The sequence below is a fragment of the Amblyomma americanum genome, chromosome 1 (assembly GCF_052857255.1).
Source record: "Amblyomma americanum isolate KBUSLIRL-KWMA chromosome 1, ASM5285725v1, whole genome shotgun sequence".
NCBI classification, from domain to species: domain Eukaryota; kingdom Metazoa; phylum Arthropoda; class Arachnida; order Ixodida; family Ixodidae; genus Amblyomma; species Amblyomma americanum.
In genome coordinates this window covers 245,657,589-245,663,861 of record NC_135497.1, presented here as the reverse complement: position 1 = coordinate 245,663,861, position 6,273 = coordinate 245,657,589, and the positions used below count along the sequence as shown (strand labels likewise).

Genomic DNA, 6,273 nt, shown 5'->3' with positions numbered 1-6,273 from the left:
GTCTTCCGTGACCACGAGCAAGTGGCCTTAACTGTTTCCCTCTCCTCGCTTACGAATGCTACCTTGGACACGTGCAAACTCGCATACAGCTTTGCACATTGCCATGATCTGTAAAGGCGCCTATCCCTAGCTTTCCTCATGCTGCGGCTACGAATTGCACTACGGAAGCTCAGCAGCAAGGAGAAGACCGCAAAGGCGAAATATGGATCCAAAAGTGTAGGGATGAGAGCGGCTATGTCTCAGATTCGCTAAAATGTTTGTTGACTGCAGAGCACAGAAATGAAAGCAAACAAAAGGCATTCCGCAATGAACGGCCTGGGATTAATTTAGGCCACCTCGAGACGTTTAACATATGCCGAAATTTCGTCCACGTGGGTGCTTATGTTTCTTGCCTCCATAAGAATGTGATCGTGATCAGGTGCCCTGGAGCAGCGCACATGCAGAAGAGAGCGATGAAGAAGTGCACGTGGCAAAGGCAGATAAAGAATATTCTAGGCTTTATTTTGTCGGCCTCACATTTTTAAATATGGCGCAGCCATCTACGGACGTGGATAAAAGCCCCGTTGTTGACCTCCGGAACAAAATAAAGGACATCAGGGTGCAGCTGCACACGCTACTGCAAGCATTGAACTTGAGCAACGATCACGGACTAGATCAAACAGCCAATGGAGCACTACATGTTCCGCGACTACTGCTTTAAGAGTCCAGCAAGACAACAAGAGGCGACTATGGTCCTAGCTGTACACATAAGCCACGACTCCACCCATATAGAGACGAAGACAGCGGGACACGTCCCTATTCTTCAACTGGCATCTTCGGTGTGACTGCAGAAATGCAATGCCAATTCGCCCAAGCTCTGTTACGGAACACACATGCACTTCAAATGTATTTGTTTGGAGACAGCAATTCGCACCTTTGAAGGTACCATGCGAGAGAGCCTGACAGGGTCCTTGAAGAGGCTGAATGCGTCGCCTCCCTCGCGAACTGGATGGAACGGCTCACTATGCTGAACGCCATCACGACTTCGTGGTGCAGCACTCGACTGGCACAAGTCCTACAGAACCAACATATATGATTGGTGCACCTGGATACAAGCAATCGCTAAGCGATTCAAGCGCAAGATGTCCTAGTGACGCAAGGTTACATAGTGGATGTTATTGAAAAGGCCTTATTTGTGAGACTGTTTGCTGACGATTGTTTTCAAAGAGGAAGAAAGCAACCATGACCTTCTGTGACTACAAAAATCCGTGGCAGCAATTGCGGACTCGTGTGAGCCCTGGAGTATGGACATTAGGCAAGAGAAAGCCGTATTGTTACAAATCACAAAGAAAGAGCCCAGGCTTCATAGTTATACACTTCGCAACTGTCTTATTTTGTAGGTAGAGAGTTACAAATACTTCGCATTAACCCTCACAAACAAAGTTACTTGGTCCTTTCATATTGATGACTTCAGCTCAGCAGCATGAAGAAAAGTATGGTTTATTAAAAGCTTTGAAACTGAATTGTGTGCGTACCTGACTTGTGTGAGGTCTCAACGAATAATTACAGAAAACACATTGTCGAGACTAAAGTGTGAAACGGCGGAAGCCTCACACCATTGCCAATGGCAATTTGTTGCGTAGGAAACAGCGCGGAGGCAAACAACTCGGACGCGTCTCGCCGCCCTGATACATGCGACCGTATACGCTCAGCCTCTCTTGAGAGCTGCTTGCGTTCAGCCGCTGCTGCACGTCGCGTGTTGGGAGACTTGTTTGGCGAGACGAGGGGTCCTTCCCGCACGATACCGCAAAGTAAACTGCCGTCGCAGCCACACCACACCCAAGCAGACGGTGACGTCAGGCCACACAGTGCCGAATCGGGAGGCAACCTCAATCAGTGACGTCACAACAGAGAGGAGACCAGTCAGGAGGCCGGAAAGCTGTGACAGTTTCTGCTAACAGCAGATGACCTTGACAATGAGCGATTAGAGGCTTCTGCTTTAACATGCGGAAGCAGTGTGGGATGCGCATAATAAACAGAACGTCGCACAAGTGGAGTGCAGACAGCAAAAAATATTGGACAGATTCTCCTAATGCATTAACTGAAAACAGTAATTAACAGCCTCTAGCAATAAGAAGAAAAGTTAGCTGTCTCGTACTTCTTCACGGTTACATCTCTAACATTTTGAAAGCAGATATTCCTAATTGTATCGAATTGGCCTGTACTAAAACAACACGTGTACGCGAGCATTTATTAGCCCCAATTTTTGCATGAGCCAATAGGTTTAATTGCAGTTCTCTTCTGGAACTGTCACGGAGTGGAATAGTCTTTCTTCATGTTTATGCTGGTCTGAATTTTTTGTGAAGAAATGGAGGATTTATTATGCGCCACCTAGAATTGCTCTGATGACTGTTGACCTAGTCTATATTATGACTTGCGGCGGTTGTGGCTGATTGTTTTTATGGATTTTATATTTTAGTTGAATGACCCTCTTTTTCGTTGCGATCATATTCTTGAAAGGCCTGTTTTCCTAGATCCGCAGCATGATGTGACTTCAGCCATGTGTTTACATATTTTCAAATGTAACATGGCCTTTTTTATGTGTGCATGTGCCCGCACAAAATTTTTCCATGTGTTACCTTGGCAGTGTATTTACTGATATTCTCCCAAACGCCTGGTCACTTTGTGTGCGTGTGTGTGTGTCTGTGTGCGTGTGCACGCACACAAGTGATATTGCAATGATGTCCTTGCTATAGTCTTAAGTTCAGCAGTGGAATAAAAAGGCAGTAGTTGCCTGTTCGTATGACAATCATTTTTTTCTTTGTCATGCAAAAGTATAAAATTGCTTTTTTTTACATGAAGAAGTTTGGTTTCATCTGATGCTATTTTAGTTCATGTAATCTCGAACTATATGAAGCATTGGTTGTGTAGCAGCTGCAGTGTTCTCAAAAGGCTTCACATTGTTCATGCTGTCATTTGTCCACATTGTTTTTAACACTGACTGAATTTGTATTTTATATAAGGTGTTATCTCGTGAATAAAAATATTCTGTTGGGATGTTGACTTCATAGCGCTGCTTTCACGCGGTAAGTGCTTTTGGCTCCTGAAAGTGGTTATTTTTTATAGAGTTGAGTCTCAGTGTCGAGTTTTTTGGTTAGTTCCACTGTGTTACAAACTAGATAAACTATTCAAGCTAGACTCAAGCTAAATAGCACATCATCATTGTTATTATGAAATAGTATACCGCACTTTATTTCCAGTATTCCTAAGTGAGGTAATCCAGCACCAGATGTTAGGGTTTCCCATAATTTCCTTGCGGTTCTTTCAATCAATGTGGAATGAAATACGTGTATGGATACTGCCCAGAACCACTATCAGTGAAGCATGCACTTTACAATTCGCTGTCTCTTTCTCCCGAAAAATAAAATCCAAAGCATGTGGCTGGTCCAGCGCGTGCTGAGCTGTGTTCCTTTCCGTACTTTCAATAAGCAATTTTTCCCCACATTTGAAAGCATTTGCGGTCGGGTGGCAAGGTTTTTCAAGTTATGACTAGCAGAAGCACGCTATGTGCTTCCCAAAATTCAGCCGGCGAGCAGGTGCATGCACGAAAACCGACGCTGAAAATCGAATGCCCGCGTTAGTGTATCGCACGATAATGCCATTACCTGTAACCAGCTCCCAAAGTTTCACATAATTATAGTGATTACTGTGCTCAGGAAGCGTACTGACCATCGAGTAACACCGGCTACATGTTGAGAATACGCGTGCAGACGGTTCGCTGCCGTTCGCTTCAAGATTAAGCCACTGTTTGAAGCAGTCACCAGCGCTCCCAGCGTTATTTTACCTCCAGCGGGGTTACCCTTGCCTTAATCACCGTGAATTGCTCAGCCGGAGCGCACGTATATTTCTCCTGTAAAATTTTGGAGTCATCGCGAAGATACCCGTAGTTGCATTGCACTCGACCGCTTCCTAAATTGAGCCATTAGCAACACTCCCGCATTGTTGACACATTAGCTCCTAGGAAACAAAAGCAAGTTTAAAATTCAACCCATGAAGTGTTATAGCAACAGCCTCTACTGAGGAGGCGATCGCCTATAGCGATATATAATAAAGCATACGAACAGTGCAACGCCGATTGTGCAGAGTCAAGAAAAATTTCCCCAGAATAATCAACAATGACCTGGAATATTTCAGCTCATAATGCAAGGAGTGTCTCTCCACGACGAAAGCATAAACTGATGGTAACGGCTGTACCCTTTGCATCTGAGCGGTTCCAAGCCGCACGATTCCCGCAGCAGCGTCAGGATGGCTAGCAGCGTTGATTACGATATGGTTGGGCAGAAGTTAGCGGCGAAGTTGCAGAAGCGGCAATCTGACAACAATGATAAACACCAAAATGGCCGCCCCTGCTTACCGACGGGCTACAGTGTCGGTACTCGAAGTTTTATTTAGTGACTCTAGTTGAACCCTTTTCATCGTCTTCGCAGTTCGGCCAGCGAGGAAAAGGAAGACCACTGGAAGTGTGGGCACGGGCGGGGGCGTGCTGGACTCCGTCTTATTTTATGATGCGCCCATTATAACCCCTTCTAATCGTCCAAGAGTTAAGTCTTTGGGCGCCTGCCCGTGGCCCATACTTAATACTGTTTTCAATGGGAGATAAGGCACTGCAAGCGATACCGAAACAGAGAACGGAACGGGGACTGTATACGCTTCCCTCGGGCCTTCAACGCCGCCCTCTGCAGCTGCCGTGTCTTTTGATCGTGCGAAAATACATGCGCTGCATTGGCTGCATCGGCTGCAAGCATGTAGACAAAGCAAAAATACAAATTTTCATTAGCCAGAGCGGCGAGGGTGACCGCGTTTTCGTAATTCTGAAAACTGATATGGCAATGGCTATTAGAAACGGCAGGCTACAAGTGTCTATTTGCAACAAATAGCCTAAGTGTAATAGTCACACACACACACACACGCGCGCGCACACACACACACACACACACACGCGCACACACGTATACGTATATAGCATTCCTGAGGTGCAGAACGGGGATTCACCAGCTGGAATTACTATCGTTGTGATTTTCCAAGCGGCGTTCTTGTCATGCAATAACAATCAGTCAGTGAAGTGCTGTTGATATACAGACATAGAGAGATGGAGACTGCAACAGACGGGATGGACGAAGCAAACGCTATAAAAAATCAGCACGTTCATGAGATATGAGCCCCTTACCCAAACACTATACGCAATTTCATTTTGTGGCCAACTGCATAAATTTGCGAGTTGTATCACTGCGGCTGTGTCGCATGCCCCAACAATGCCTCGTCCTGGGGCAGACGTCGACGAGTAAACCGGAAAGGCATTCTTAGAGGCGATTGCCGCTCCACATGCGACTTGTGAGACTGAGAGACCGCCCGCCCTGTTCTGCTCTCTCATCCGGAACAGGCGACAACTTTGTTGCTGCTGCTGGCGCTGGCAGTGTGCAACACGAGCGGCCAAGGCCAGGGCAAGGGCCTCGGTTGCGGGAGAGGCCAGGGTCACGGCCAGGGCAGAGGGAAGCACGGCCGGCGGAAGCCCCGCTGTAGGCGTTCCCTTGGTTGCGGATGGCGGCCCTCTGCTCGGAGGCGGCGGCGGCCAGTTCTGCGAGTGCGGCGGCTTCCGGCAGACCCAGGGCCAGCAGGTCGAGGAGGGCTTCGAGCGGACGTACTTCTACAACCAGGCCCGCGGCAACGGCGCCGCCTTCCTGGGCACCAACTCCGGCGTGCTGCAGTCAGGCCTGCTGCAGGAAGTAAAGGGGAAGTTCAAGATCATGGGCAAAGTGCGCGGATACGCGGCCTCGAGCGCACTACAGCAGCAGCAGCAGGGGTAGCTGAACCGGCTTAGGGTGACCAGCCCCACGGTTGTCACGCCGAGCGACTACTGCGGGTAAGCAACGCAAGCCTCAGATTAAAATACCTGTTGTGCAAACTAGGAACCTGCAAAGCTGGAGACATTTTTCGATCGCGCCGGCGTATTTGAGGCCGCACTGTTTTACCGGTTGCATCAAACTTCAAGTGCGCCGGTCAGTCTGAAAAGGGCGTTTGATGAATTGGTTACGCACTTTTCTTGTTGGCCGTGTTTTATGAATAAGAGAGAACCTGCTGAGCGTCCTGGTTCTTTAGATCGATGCGAACTGTGTAGCCCGTACAGCTCCTGAACAAAGCTAGTCACGGTCATTCTTTTTCGGACAAGATATTTGCGCTGCTGTAGATGCTGTGAGAATGGATCGTTATGCATGACGTTCAGATTTGTTGGAGAAG

The 6,273-nt window shown here is 47.7% G+C and overlaps 1 pseudogene; it reads left to right on the top strand.

Moving 5' to 3' along the window:
* Positions 1–4,375: 4,375 nt before the first annotated feature.
* On the top strand, positions 4,376–5,843 carry LOC144116448 (uncharacterized; annotated as a pseudogene).
* The last annotated feature ends 430 nt before the right edge of the window (positions 5,844–6,273 follow it).